Source organism: Erinaceus europaeus, chromosome 8, assembly GCF_950295315.1.
Source record: "Erinaceus europaeus chromosome 8, mEriEur2.1, whole genome shotgun sequence".
Taxonomy (NCBI): Eukaryota; Metazoa; Chordata; class Mammalia; order Eulipotyphla; family Erinaceidae; genus Erinaceus; species Erinaceus europaeus.
This window is the reverse complement of record NC_080169.1, coordinates 9,971,651-9,987,235: the sequence shown is the minus strand read 5'-3', so window position 1 is coordinate 9,987,235 and position 15,585 is coordinate 9,971,651. Positions and strand designations below refer to the sequence as shown.

Here is a 15,585-nt window from a genome sequence, read left to right as displayed (position 1 = left end):
GTCGGGCAGTGGTGCAGCAGGTTAAGCGCAGGTGGCGCAAAGCACAAGGACCAGCTAAGGATCCCGGTTCAAGCCCCCAGCTCCCCACCTGCAGAGGGGGTCTCTTCACAGGCGGTGAAGCAGGTCTGCAGGTATCTGTCTTTCTCTCTCCCTCTGTCTTCCCCTCCCCTCTCCATTTCTCGCTGTCCTAAATGGGGGGACAAAAGGACTCCAGGAGCAGTGGATTCGCAATGCAAGCACCGAGCCCCGTCTCACTTAGAACAAATATGATGAGAGTCTACATTTTACTTTTTCTAAATATATGTGTTTGAATGTCATGGATTCTACCAGGGGTTGGAATAGATGCTTATACAGCATCGTGGATGTGGTTATAAATGCCACAGCTCTGGACAGCACAATTAAAACACTAGTATTTTGTGATCTGTCGTTCTTGGTCTTATGCCCTCAACCTCTTCTAAATCTTTTCACTTGACTTTCCTCCAGTATAGGTGCAGATGTTAGGACTCTTGCTCACTTATCTCTGAGCTTTAGTTTCACTGATCAATTCTACTTCCTGAGGTGTAGGCATTCACTGGTCCCTCACATGCCTCATCATAAACTTTTAAGAGTTCCTCCTTGGGTTCATAGGGTAGTTTCAGTATAAATTGTGAAGGCTGTCTAGAAGCATTGCTTCATGGATTGGAATTTTGTTTCAAAGGATTTCTTTAATACAGATTTTTTTTTTTTTAATTTCAGACCCTTCTCATCTTTTTCCTGCATTCCACCCTCCTGTACCCCTTGACGCAAGACATCACGAAGGGCGCTACCATTATGATCCATCTCCAATACCTCCTTTGCACGTGTAAGTACTATGAATTTACTCATTCGCGAAAAAGAAGAAAATACTATCTTTTACAATCTCACTGTTTGTTGTTGTTGTTGTTGTCCCCACCAGCCTGGGAACTGGTCTTTGAAAATGTGAGAGAAATATAAGATTTATTTTGGAAATCCAGCAGATCTCTCTTTTCCTGAACTCACCGAAGCTGATCTCGCTGCTTGCTGAAGAATGCCTGTCACACTAGGTGGCTAACAAGTACTTCCTATATATTTTGCTGACTTTTGCTTTGTCAGGCTATAAATACTAGATTAAAAGTCGAGGCTTCGTGGAAGGTGACCATTCAATATATATATATTTGGTTGAGATTAGGTTTGAAGTTTCTCATGCTCTTACATAAAAGTCTCGTCCTAAGAATAACGACAAATTATAGTGAAGTTTTTTATGGTAAAATTCATAGCCTCTGTGGTACATACATATACCACAGTCATTTCACTGACGGGAATGTCATCCAAACAAAATGGCAATGGTGACGGAGCACATGGTTTACACAGAGATAAAAGAAAAGAATGGTGGTGACAGCATATATTCGAGAAGGAGGGGGAAAAAAATCTCCTGGAGACAAATGTTACCTCATGGGGTTTGTCAGGAAAGGGGGTAGGGAATTTGCAAACTATTGATAAAAATGGCGAGCTTACATAAGACTGTCCAGAAAATGGTATCTGCTGTAATAGCTAGAACTGGTCTCTGGTGGGAGCTGTGCCATACATATCCATGTATACATTTAGTCATTTCTGGTAATTCTCCTTCATTCTGAGACAGCAAAGTTAGAAATGCACAAATAATACTTTGAAGGATAATGCTGGTTATTTAGATGGTAGATTGCATCTCCACGGCTATTAGTTACAGCTGTGTAATTACATATGTGCCAGAGAAAAATGAAGTTGTTTTAAAACAAGTCCTCCTCTGTGAACAGAATTAATTGATATTAACAACCCGAACTACATGCCCAAGTACACATATAATATTTTACCAACAGTTTTGTGGATCCGTCTCCCATTACTGAATTGTAATTTCAGAGCAGATTTGCCTGGAGGTAAGTAATAAATCTGTGTTGCAGACTTCCACGGGCATTAAAGGAGAAGTGGGTATTTGTACAGAGAATACAGGAATTTGTGACTTATTCTCTCACTTTTCACTGGAATACAAGTAAGTATTTTCTGCTAAGAAATACACTCCCATAAAACTCAGAGACCAGTTAAAAGCACCAGGAGTCATGTGGTAGCGCAGCGGGTTAAGCACAGGTGGCACAAAGTGCCAGGACTGGCATAAGAATCCTGGTTCGATCCCCCCTGCTTCCCCCCTGCAGGGGAGTCACTTCACAAGCAGTAAAGCAAGTCTGCAGGTGTCTTATCTTTCTCCCCCCCTCTCTGTCTTCCCCATCTCTGTTTCTCTCTGTCAATGACATCAATAACAACAACAATAGTAACTACAACAACAAAGGCAACAAAAGGGAAAATAAATAAATATTAAAAAAATTAAAAAGCACCTAAGAAAAAAGGAGAAAGCTCTGAATTTAGACTGAAGCCTGCCATGCCATTTATTTCCTTGTGCAAAAGGTTTGGAGGTACAGATCGAGACCACGGGGCTCTCAGAGGAAAGTCTGGCCTTGGAGACAGCAGTGGCCAGTTCCTCCCAGACATCAGTCTCTGCAATATCGTAGTCATTAAATCAGATTTTGTATGCAATTGCAAAAAAAAAAAAAAAAGATCACATAACAGATTTCACAGAGTGAACTAGGTCATCGACTGAGCAAGGTCTTCTGAGGTCACTATACTTGACCTTGTGATGGAAGAGGAGTGGGCCGGCAGGTGATACACCCCGGTTAAGCACACATAAGAAGTGCAAGGATCTGGGTTCGAGACCCTGGCTCCTCACCTGCAGGGGGGATGCTTCACAAGCGGTGAAGCAGGTCTGCAGGTGTCTATTTTTCTCTCTCCCCATCCCCTCCCATTTCCTTCTGTTCTATCCGATAAAATGGAAAAAATGACCACCAGGAGCAGTGAATTTGTAGTGCTGAGACTGAGCCCCAGTGATAACCCTGGAGGCAAAAACAAAACAAAATAAAACCCCAATAATAATAAATAGGATTATGAACTTATAAGTAAAAATCCTTAATTCAGGGGGTCGGACGGTTGCGCAGTGGGTTAAGCACACGTGGTGCAAAGCGCAAGGACCGGCGCAAGGACCCTGGTTCCTGCCTCCGACTCTCCACCTGCAGGAGTCACTTCACAGGCGGTGAAGCAGGTCTGCAGGTGTCTGTTGTTCTCTCCCACTCTGTCTTTCCCTCCTCTCTCCATTTCTCTCTGTCCTATCCAACAACAATAGCACCAATGACAACAAAGAGGACAAAATGGGAAAAGTGGCCTCCGGAAGCATTGGCGCCCAGCCCCAGCAGTAACCCTGGAGGCAAAAAAAAAAAAAAAAACTTAGCAGAATAATAGCAGCAAACCCTCACATCGCCCTCACTAGGTATTTTAAGCACTGGTCAATGTGCCTGCAGCAGTTAACTCCCAGGGATAAAACACCTCAAGGTAAGGCAGATCAAGCTTGGAGAATCCTGGTGAGGGGTTGTATTTCAGAAGAGCATGTTGGGATTTTACAGAATTGAATACTTCCTGCCTTTTCCGTCAGTCCTGAGAGGACACATTAGCAGCTTTTGATTACATTTCCCTCTATCTCCTTAACTATATATATGTTATTAAAAACTCACAATGTAAGGCTGGTAGTTAGTGCTGACCCTAAGTTCTGGAAGGTTCTAAGAGGGGATGTTATTGCTGTGGGTACAAAGACAGGTGAGCTCACGAGTCTGTGGCTCTAGGAGGGTCATGGGTGGAAGATTCACAGAGGCCATGCGTTTTGGTTTATGGGCTCTGGGAAGCTAAGGAAAGTCTCACCTCTGTGTCTTTATATGCCATATTCTCTCTACTCCCGATGTCCTTTCCTCTCTGCTTGGTACACTCGTGCTTCAATTCCCTTTTGTCAAGGTCTAATTCAAATGTCACTTTTCGCTGAATTTCACAGAGGCTATTCCTCTTAACACCTTGCATGTGCCTTTGTAGTAGCACTTCTCCTAGTTATTGTTCACTGCCCCCCTCCTTCAAGTTTTTTGGGCAGTGACACTTTATAAAAGGTACTCAGTTCACCCATTCATGTTGGTCCAGTCTGGAAGACAGTGATGAGCAGAGTCCTGTTTTTGCTGTGCCTTCCAGCCGTGCCGGGGTCTCTGGTGACTGACTCTTGCTTACAAAGCTGACCCTTGAACAACAGGGTCTGAACTGCTTGGCTTCACTTACAGGCAGATTTAAAAGAAAAAATATTATCCTAATCACAGAATTCTGTGGTCACAGCTTCAATCGTTGACAGGTGCCAGGTAGTTTTGTGAGACAGGGAGGGAGTATATGGAGTTTGAAGATACATAAGGCCAACTACGATTTTGGTGTCTGTAGGAAGGGGGTGTTCCTGAACTCAGTATCTGCATGGAGAATACCAAAGGAGAACTGTGGTGAGATTTGAGGGGAGTCATTAACATTTATTTATAAAACTGTAAGATAGTAGGGGGTATAATTGATACAGTTCCCGTCATCAGCGTCTTGTTTCCTATCCCTATATTGGAAGTTGCAATAGTTCTCCCAAGATCATTGTTATGGGGTGATTCTATAACTGTTTTCTTATTATCTTTATTGGATAGAGACAACCAGAAATTGAGAGGGGAGGGGAAGATAGCGAGGGAGAGAGACAGAGAGACATCTGCAGCACTGCGTCACCACTTGGAAAGCTTTCCCCCTGCAGGTGGGGACCTGAGGCTCAAACCTGGGTCCTTGCACATTAAAACATGTGCGCCACCACCCGGCCCTGATTCTATAACAATTTATATCCACATCCATACATCTACTTATGTATCTATCTATCTATATCTACATATATATTTTTTTCCTCATTTTTTCCATGATCCTGCCTTCATGCCTTCACTTCCTTTCTAGTTTATCCCTATGCCTTCACTTCCTTTCTAGTTTATCCCTATGCCTATTGCTACTTCCAAGTGGAGCTGACACTTTCTTTTTTTATTTGTTTGTTTCCATGGTTATCACTGGGGCTCTATGGCCAACTTTTTATTTTTTGGATAGAACAGAGAGAAATTAAGAGGGGTGGGGGAGATAGAGAGGAACAGAGAAACAGCGACACTTGCAGACCTACTTCATGCTTGTGAAGTGACCCCCCTGCAGCTAGGCAGCTCAAACCTGGATCCTTGCGCGGGTCCTTAAGCTTTGTGCCATGTGCGGCTAGGCTAACCCTCTGCGTCACTGCTTGCCCCCGAGCTGGCACTTTCTTTAAGGGGCTCTACAAAAGTGCTTGCATTCAGTACCCCTTAGCCACCGCAACTCTGGATTGCTTTCACTTCCTGAAGTGAAGTGATCTGCCTTACCTGCTGCACTATGTTGCAGGGAGACTTCCATGAGCACTTAGAAAAAAAAAAAGTGAGTGTGTGTGGGGGGGGGTGGGGAGCGGGGGGAGTCGGGCGGTAGTGCAGCAGGTTAAGTCCACGTGGAGCAGAGCGTTGATGGACCCGCTTAAGGATCCCTGTTCGAGCCCCTGGCTCCCCACCTGCAGGCAAGTCGCTTCACAAGCAGTGAAGCAGGTCTGCAGGTGTCTGTCTTTCTCTCCCCCTTTCTGTCTTCCCCTCCTCTCTCCATTTCTCTCTGTCCTATCCTACAACGACAACATCAACAACAATAACTACAATAAAACAAGGGCAACAAAAGGGAATAAATATTAAAAAAATGAAATTCTAAAAAAAAAAGAAGAAAGAAAGAAAGAAAGAAAGGAAAGAAAGAAAGAAACTCTGAACAGATGCTAGAGGTTAACATTGGAGTCACTTTGGCTTTTGAATAATCCTGAGTTTTTGTTCTGGTCTAGTTCTGTCATGAATCCCTGGGGTGCTTCCATCTTCTGGATGGGTATCTACTGACTTAGATACCCATCATTATCTTGGGGGTGGAGGGTATTTCCGGCAATACCAGTACTGAATTATCTGGTGGATCTGAAGAATAAATGACAGAGCAAACATAGGGACAACTTCGGGTATAGTCATTGCATCAAAGCAAAAAACTCTGGGGAGGAAGGCAGAAGGAAAAGATGAGGAGGGGGTATTGGAGTCCTGGTGTCTTCCAGACACCTATGAGAGAGAGATTAAAAGTGCCTTTGTGTTAAAGACGATACTATAGGGAGCCTGGCGGTGGCGCACCAGGTTCATTGCACATAGTTTAAAGAGCAAGCACTCGCGGAAGGGTCCCGGTTCGAGCCCCGGCTCCCCAGCTGCAGGCAAGGTCGCTTAATACTCAATGAAACAGGTCTGCAGGTCCCTCTCCCTCTTCCCCTTCTCTCTCAGTTTCTCTCTGTTCTATAAAAAAAATAAAAAATATGGCCACAGGAGCATTGGATTCGTAGTGCAGGCACTGAGCCCCAGCAATAAAAAAGACTATACTGGGGGCTGGGCGGTGGCACACCTGGTTAAGTGCTCACATTACAGTGTTCATGGTCCCAGGTTCAAGCTCCTGGTCCCACCTGCCAGGGGGAAAGCTTCATGAGTGGCGAAGCAGAGCTGCAGGTGTCTTTCTCTCTCTCTTTCCCTCTCTATCTCCCCCTCCTCTCTCAGTTTCTCTCTGTCTATCCAATAATAAAAAAATTAAAAAAAAAAGATTATACTGTAGACCATTAATCTCCCACCCTTAAAAAGAAAGAAAAGAAAGAAAATCTTACTTGAGGTAGTGTAACCTGGAAAGTGAAATTATTTATATTTATCTAGAACTTGAATTCCAAAGTACTTGCTCTATAATTGTCTTAAAGAAAATGAGACCAAGTGAGCTTAATCGGTTTTGGAATAAATATTTTTAATTACAAGAAAGCCAAATTTGGAGCTATTCTCATTATTTTGTACACATAATTGTTCTTCTGGTGCCAACTTTAAGATTTAAATTATAAGCCTCTTGAAAATAGGATTTGTGTTGATGATGGAACTACCGATAGATCTCTGCCTAGAAGGATGGCAGGCACTGTGATAATTATGCTATCATATCCTATCATTAAAGATTCTATTGAAAGAGGTTTATAAATTGCTCTTCTTTCTAGATAAACCACCCTATATTAAGGCATCAACGGTATGGTGCAGAATTAAATTAAAATCTCATAAAATGAAATATGTTCTGTATTAGCTGTTTGACACTTAATTTGCCTCTGAATGAGTAGAGGAAATCACAAATTAACCTGCCTTTGTTTTTTCAACCATGGCTTATTAGGTGTTAGAACAACTGCAATTACAGCCTAATAATAACCACCAAGCCTTATAAATATGTACGGAAATATGTCAGCTTAGGTTAAAGAAACCAGTTTATTAAATGGAATGCCTCTAGTTTACCCTCCTTACTTTCACAGTGTTACCCACAGTCTACGGGAAGCAGTGAAGAGAGCACAGACACAGATTTTGTTTCAAATACTGTGCTAGAAATAACATTCTGATTTATTGATATTCCTTTGTGAACTCACAATTGGGAATTTAAATTTAGCACTCGAAAAGTATCACATGGAATGTAGATATCTTTTGGGGAATTGTCAGGTAAAATAAAATGATTATTTTTTCTATTTATTTTTTTTTTTATTTTTATTTTTGTTGCCCTTGTTGCTTTATTGTTGTTGTAGTATTACTGTTGTTGTTGTCGTTGTTGTTGGATAGGACAGAGAGAAATGGATAGAGGAGGGGAAGACAGAGAGGGGGAGAGAAAGACACCTGAAGACCTGCTTCACCGCCTGTGAAGCGACTCCCCTGCAGGTGGGGAGCCAGGGGCTCGAACAGGCATCCTTATTCTGGTCCTTGTGCTTTGCATCATGAGCGCCTAACCCACTGTGCTACCGCCCGACTCCAAAATGACTACTACTTTATGTTTATTTAATTCCATCAAGTTGAAAACTAGGGATGTGGGAAGTGGTATTTATTTAGTTAGTTAGCCTACAGTGTTATCGCTGGGGCTTGTTGCCAGGACTATGAATCCATTGCTCCGGGTAGCTATTTTTTTTTCTTCCCATTTTATTGGATAGAGCAGAGAGACATTGAGAAAGATGGGGGAGATAGAAAGGGAGAGAGGAAGATAGACATTTGCAGACCTGCTTCACCACTTGTGAAGCGTCCCCAGTGCAGGTGGGGAGTGGGGGCTCAAACTTGGGTCCTTATGTGGATCCTTGAGCTTAATACTATGTGCACTTAGTATTAAGTGGCCCGGCCCCCTGGAAATTATTTTCCACCGAATTTACCAGGACATAAGCTCAGTAGAAAACCAGAGTGTCTCTCCTGCTTCAAGAATCACATGCTTTGATGTCAGTTTACATGCTTTATCAAGCCACAGTCAAAAAAGTAAAATTTAAAAAAAAATCAGTGAGTGGGTTTATTTATAGAACTAATTTTGTGTGGATCAGTAAGAACAGAACCTTAGTCTTTATCCAAATAGTGAAGAGAATAATTTTGGTCGTACTTTTTTACTTATTGGTTATCTATTTTTATTTACTTTTAATATTACCATTTGTTTATTTATTTATTTGATAGAGATAGCAAGAAATTAAGAGGAAGGGGAAACGAGAGAGAGAGATGAACAGATAGACACCTATAGCACTGCTTCATCACTTATGAAGCTTTCCCCCCGCAGGTGGAGACCAGGGGTTTGAACCCAGGTCCTTGAGCATTGTGTCATGTGTGTTCCAACTAGGTGTGCCACCACCTGACCTCATTAGTCTGTTTTCTCAAAGGTTGTAACCTTGCATAACTCTGGAAGAGGCATTATGTCTTGTGAGAATGGGTGAAGTTCTTTAAATTTATTTATATATATATTGACTTGTTGCCCTTTGTTTTATTGTTGTAGTTATTATTGTTGTTATTGATGTCATCGTTGTTGGATAGGACAGAGAGAAATGGAGAGAGGAGGGGAAGACAGAGAGGGAGAGAGTAAGATAGACACCTGCAGACCTGCTTCACTGCCTGTGAAGCGACTCCCCTGCAGGTGGGAAGCTGGGGGCTCGAACCAGGATCCTTACCTCTGTCCTTGCGCTTTGCGCCATGTGCGATTAACCCACTGCGCTACTGTCTGACCCCCCGGGTGATGTTCTTTATAATAATAAATACTTAAAAAAAAAAACTCCTGATGTGTCCATACCCAGGAAAAAAAGTCAATATATATATATATATATATATATATATATATATTTAAAGAACATCATCCATTCCCACAAGACGTACTGCTTTTAACTTTCATTTTTCTGGAAGGAACTTTTCAGTGTCACCAGCTGTTACTGCCTAGTACAAATTCCCATGTGAAGAGGATGGGGTTTAGGAAAAGAATCTTGTAGCTTAATAAACCTATTAGTGTGAAAATAAATAGACATATACCTGATTTGCTTCTGTAGAACTTGTAGACTGTAAACAACTGTACAGTTTACATATGCATCGGCAGAGTGTGTTTTTGGTAAATTGAAATTCATTGACTTGTGGGAATATTGAGCAATACCTAAAAGTAACATTTTCAGAAGACCCTTCTAAACATGTGCAAAGAGTGATCAATGGGAGGCCAGGTGGGGGCGCACCTGGTTGAGCACACGTGTTACAGCGTGCAGAGACCCTGGTTGAGCCCCAGGTCCCCACCTGCAGGGGGAAAGCTTTGCGAGTGGTGAAGCAGGGTTGCAGGTGTCTCTCTGTCTCTCTCCCTTTCTCCTTCTTCCTACTCTCTCAATTTCTGACACTTATAATAAATGTAGACATGTTTAATAAATAAAGATAATTTTTAAAAAGTGATCAATGGTTGATGCATTTAAGCTTATAAGAATATAAGCTACGGTAGTTGGGCGGTAGCGCAGCAGGTTAAGCCCACGTGGCACAAAGCGCAAAGATCGACCTAAGGATGCCAGTTTGAGCCCCCGGCTCCCCACCGGCAGGGAAGTCGCTTCACAGGCGGTGAAGCAGGCCTGCAGGTGTCTGTCTTTCTCTCCCCCTCTCTGTCTTCCCCTCCTCTCTCTATTTCTCTCTGTCCTATCCAACAAGGACGACATCAATAACAATAATAAAAAAAGCAAAGGCAACAAAAGGGAATAAGTAAATAAAGATTAAGAAAGAAAAGAATGAATATAAGCTATGTTTGACTACATCGCTAAATATATGTGTTGGGAATTTTCTTCCCTAGCTTTCCTTGCACTCAGATATCTCCTTACCAGAGAAGTTTTCTCCAAGCACCATCTAATAAACACAGACCAGACTGTCAACCAAATCCAGCCCAGCACCTGCTTTGTTAAAAAAATCAAAATGATTTAAACATAGCGAATCCTATTTATTAGCTGTTATCAGTAACAATTCAAGGCAGAATACAGCGGCTAATACCCAATGACTAGTGCCTGCAGATACTAAAATATAATTGCCTAGTATCTGAATATATCTGATCTAAAAGGACACCCCATATCCAGATTTACTCTTTGCCCTCTTTCTCTTTATTTAAAAAAATTACTTTTTGCATACCTGGTTGAGTGCACATGTTACAATGTGCAAGGATCCTGGTTCAAGCCCCTGGTCCCCATCTGCAGGGGAAAGTTTGTGTGAGTGTTGAAGCAGGGCTGTAGGTGTCTCTCTCCTTCTCTGTTACCCCCGCCCCTCTCAATTTCTGGCTGTCTCTATCCAATAAATAAATAAAGATAATAAAAAAATTTTTTAAAGTACTTTCATTTTTTTTTAATTTTGTTTATAAAAAGGAAACATTGACAAAACCATAGGATAGGTGGGGTACAACTCCACACAATTCCCACCACCAGGACTCCATATCCCATCCCCTCCCCTGATACTTTTCCTATTTTTTAACCCTCTGGGAGTATGGACCAAGGTCATGTGGGTTGCAGAAGGTGGAAGGTCTGGCTTCTGTAATTGCTTCCCCACTGAACATGGGCCTTGACAGGCCGGTCCATACTCCCAACCTGCCTCTCTTCTTTCCATAGTAGGGTGGGGCTCTGGGGAAGCAGAGCTCCAGGACACATTGGCGGGGTTGCCGGTCCAGGGAAGTCTGGTCAAATCCTGCTAGCATCTGGAACCTGGTGGCTGAAAAGAGAGTTAACATATAAAACCAAACAAATTGCTGAGCAATCATGGGCCTAAAGACTGGAATAGTGCAGATGAAGAGTTGGGTGGGGGGTGGCAGGGTCTCTGTTTTGTAGATAGCTAGTAGGCATATTTTAGTTATATTCCAAAGCGCCTGTTTTTTGTTTGTTTGTTTGTTTGTTTGTTTTTCCCTGAGCCTGAAATGTGAAATGCAGGTGGATCCAAGTTATTGTCTGGGGAGATGATGTCATGGCTGGAAAAAAGATCAGAAATTTGAATCAGGGAAGAGAGTAGCTCCCTAATATGGGAAAGGGGTATAAATATTGTTGACTGTAAACCCCATCCATTTGATGGGATCTGGGGCCCATATTCAGCTTAGGAGCCTATGTGACCTCTGTGTCTCTGTAGATCTGAGCTCACACTTTGTGGTCATGAGTAGGAATTTTCCAAGCTGCCCCAATATCAGGACCCATCTTCCTCAGGTATAACAGAGTATGTTGTCTATCCTCCCTTCGGAGGATGAATGTTCTCTGTCATTACTGATCCAAGTTGAGGACAAGGTTCTATGGGGCCCACAAAGAGGTCTAATTTATTGTTCCTGATAGAGATGACCAGTAACAATGGAGAGAGGGATTTATTTGAGGTCTAGGCCCATCATGTCTGTTTGGGAATCTCAGGACTCCCTGAATAGGGCCCTAACAGATGGGGTGGCCTGATAGTGACTAAAGAGTCATCATTAAAGTATGCCAGTCTCTTGCCCTTATTCTGCTTTTGCAGTCCTTGCTTTGCTAAGATTAGCTTTGGGGTGAGTGAGAAAACTGTAATAGGAAGTAGGTGAAAAGAGGGTATCTAAGTCTAAGTAGACACTATTTCATTAGGAACTTTATATTGACTCACTGCGGACTACTGTGTATTTTTGCTTTCAGGTATATATTTTGCCCTAATTTATGGTTACATGTGAACATATGCTCTATCTCATGGGACCTGGTCTATATCTAGGGTTTGGGACTTTGTTAGGAAGTGAACCACCTGGAATGGAATTAGAGAATCCTATGAAAGGAAAGGTCTCACCGGAGTAATGAGGCTGAAGGGTTGACATTCTATGCCTGACGTCTCTGGACACAGTCTGAAGTGAAGCATGCTGAAGTGGTACTCATTGCGTTGATCAGGTTGGGATCAGTGGATGCAATATCATTTGGTATGAGAGAAGCATACAGGAAAGTGAGCCCCACTCTAGAGGTTCCAGGACTGGGGGAGATAATAGGCTTTGTAGAGGAAGCTGGAGGTTCCTGCTGTCTCAGATTTTAAGAAGGCAATAGTTATTGCTATACTCACATTATTTGGCAATTGAGTTAACTTTGAAATATCCCTTTTTTAGGATTTCCTGTATCCTACACAACATCACCATAATTTATGTCCTTTGACATTATTTGTATATAGCTGTGCCACCGGTTGCTTCTGTTTTCCCTGGTCTAAGCTTTAAAGAGAATCAACATATCAAAGATTCAGCCTGTGTATTAAAAAGACTCTGTGATTTAAAAATTTTGAGACATTCAATCAAATTTTTCCCTTTCATATTCATTAAATAGTGATTTATATGTGTACAAATTAATAGAAGTATACATAAAATTACTTTTTTAATAAATAGAGAAATAAAAAGGGAGAGAGATAGAGAAAGAAACAGAGAACCACTATGCATTGCCAAAGATGGAATCTAGCTTGGGACCTCATGCTGACAAGTCCAACACTATCTACAGGGCCATCTCTTAGTCTGTCTGCCTTTGCTATAATTTTCTTTTGTTGCCATGCTCATATGCAGCGAATCTTATTTCCATCTTTTAGGCCTTACTGCTGCTATTCCTAACATTTTTTTCATTGTATATCAGTTGAGACTTGTTGGTTAACATTTCTCAGGGTTAACTGAGAAGGAAAAATTTCACAAACCGATACTTTACGCTACCTACCTCCATAGTTTCCTGTATAGGCATGAAAATGTTGCACATTTTTGCACGTGTGAGGGCCTGAGTTCAAGTTGCTGCTCCCCATATGAAAGAGCTACAAGAAGATGAAGTTCCATGTGTGATGAAGTTGTGCTATGGTGTATCTTTCCTCCTCCTCCTCCTCCTCTTTCTTCTTCTTCTTCTTCTTCTTCTTCTTCTTCTTCTTCTTCTTCTTCTTCTTCTTCTTCTTCTTCTTCTCTCTCTCTCTCTCTCTCTGTCTTTGCCTTTCACTCTATCTGAAGGGGGGAAAAAAGCAGGCTGTTGAGAATGGTGGAATCTTGAGGTTTTGACAGCAAGAAAAAAAAAAAGAGAACAAAAAAATAAAAGAAAAATGTGGGTAAAGATTCCATTCCAAAGAATTTTTTTTTTTACTTTTCAGTTTTAATGAGCTTGTAGTGAAAAATTCAATGCTCACATTTTAGCTCACATTCAGAAATGAACAGGAGACAAATAAAATTGTACTCGGAGAGTACACTCCTTATTTCTGTCTTGCACTGTTTTAAATGTCTGAGATCGTGAATTCAGTCATCAGTTGCAGAGAAAGCAGGCCCTAATTATAATGCATATTCAGGGAGTCCCAGTGCCAGCTTCTTGGATAAAATTTCTTTGTGTTGCACTCAGCAGTGGGGCCTGAGAGTAGATATTGACTGAAGGTATTCACAGGCACTGAACTGGAAGCCGCCGCTGACTCTATAGAGTCTGCTGTCAAACCTGTTGCAGGGGTTTGGGGGCAGGGTACTGAACTGTAACAGACTTTTTTCTTTGAGTACAATGCTTCCACTCATGTTAAGCCTGGCTTCAAAGAAAACAGAAATTTACTGCCATTCAGTTTATTTATTTATTTATTTATTTTCCAGAAGATGCACTTGAGAAAACTGAGCTTTCGCAGGATTTGTCACAATGGGAAAAATACTCTTATGCTAATTTTAAGTGATAAATGTTGCCCAGCCTGAAGCTGCTCACAGCTCTTCAGACATGGTCAGCTCGCTCTCACGTAGGTAACAGAACCCAATTTTTTCCACCTAAACAAAGGCATGCCATTTCCTATAGCTGCACAGCAGGCTGAGTTCATTTCAGACCTTTCCCTTGGGGAACAAAGGCCAATGACACAGGACTGCCTGTCACTCAATCCTTTTGGCTATTGTATCTCCTCTACCCCCAGCGAAATTCATACATCAGTAGATAAGATGCTAGCAGGCTTGTTTCCAGGACTTGCTAACTTTTAAATTCAAAGTAACAAATTATCGAGATCTTTTCTTTCCTTCCCTTTCCTTTTCTTCCTTCCTTCCTTTCTTTATTATCATTATTCCTTTCTTTTTGATCCAAACAAATTAATGATAGTATTTTTTTCTAATTAAACTCCTGAGTTCAAAGGTAGCAGAATATTTTTTTAAAGTTTTTTTTTTATTATTCCCTTTTGTTGCCCTTGTTTTATTGTTGTAGTTATTATTGATGTCGTTGTTGTTGGATAGGACAGAGAGAAATGGAGAGAGGAGGGGAAGACAGAGAGGGGGAGAGAAAGACAGACACCTGCAGACCTGCTTCACCACCTGTGAAGGGACCTGCCTGCAGGTGGGGAGCCGGGGGCTCAAACCGGGATCCTGACGTCGGTCCTTGAGCTTAGCGCCACCTGCGCTTAACCCGCTGCGCTACAGCCCGACTCCCAGCAGAATATTTTTGTAGAACATTTATTAAATAACCATACTGAAAATAAATATGAGACACCGTGGTAATTTTTTTTTTTTTTTTTTTGGTTTTGATGTCTGTCAAAGACATCAACAAAGTAGTCATTGGTGTCATGACTTTTTAGGTAGATAAAAAATTAATTGGTATCATGTTTACCTACTACTTTAACTTAACTGAATTGGTGACTATCTTCTCTGCCTCAGCCTCCAGGAGAGGAGAGGTAAGGACAGGCGAGAATATCTAGAGAAAGGCATGAACTCCATTAAGACACAAAAGTGCATTTTCAATTGAGAAAATAAAGAAATATCTGTCACCTTAGAAGAAGATCTATTCTCCTAACGTTCTGGGTTATATAACACCTCACATGTTTGCAAATTATAGATATTTGATAACAGTTTTTGCACAGCTACAAATAATGTTGTGGTTGAAAGTATTCTTGTACAGATTCACCTGTGAACTAGTCTGTACCTGAGAATTGTTTTAAGGACCTCAATGCCCTCCTCTTCATCCCTCAAGTAGGAGTTCTGGCTGTGAGAGTTACTTTAACTCAACACCTTGTGTGATCTCCAAGGGCTGGCAAGGTTAATGCAAATCTTCTAATACCAGGGGCTGGGTTAGTTTCTAACCACAGAATTGCCAATACCTACTAAATATATTTAAATTGTATCCAAAATACTACCAACCTCATCAGAAGTGAATAGTATATATCTCAATGATATGGGACAGGTGAGGAAAGGGAGGGACTTGCAGTTAAGTGATTTGCCTCATTTGCAAAACAATCATCAAATCATCTGTCTTACTTAAGACAGTCAATCGAAAGAATTCCTGACCTACTAAAAATACTTTTTGCTTTGATTTAAAGTAATCTTCTGGCTCCCTTGTGGAACAAAGTTTCCATACTTACGGCC

At 41.6% G+C, this 15,585-nt stretch overlaps 1 protein-coding gene across 2 annotated transcripts in view; it reads left to right on the top strand.

The window, feature by feature from the left end:
* Positions 1 to 702: 702 nt before the first annotated feature.
* Positions 703 to 15,585, top strand: part of GLI3 (GLI family zinc finger 3) — a 137,450-nt gene continuing 122,567 nt past the window's right edge. The window contains exon 1 of one of the 2 annotated variants that reach the window (XM_060195879.1): positions 703 to 841. The gene's annotated coding sequence lies outside the window, so the exon portion shown is untranslated. The remainder of the gene's footprint in view (positions 842 to 15,585) is intronic. The other variant, XM_007535469.3, reaches the window with a different exon arrangement.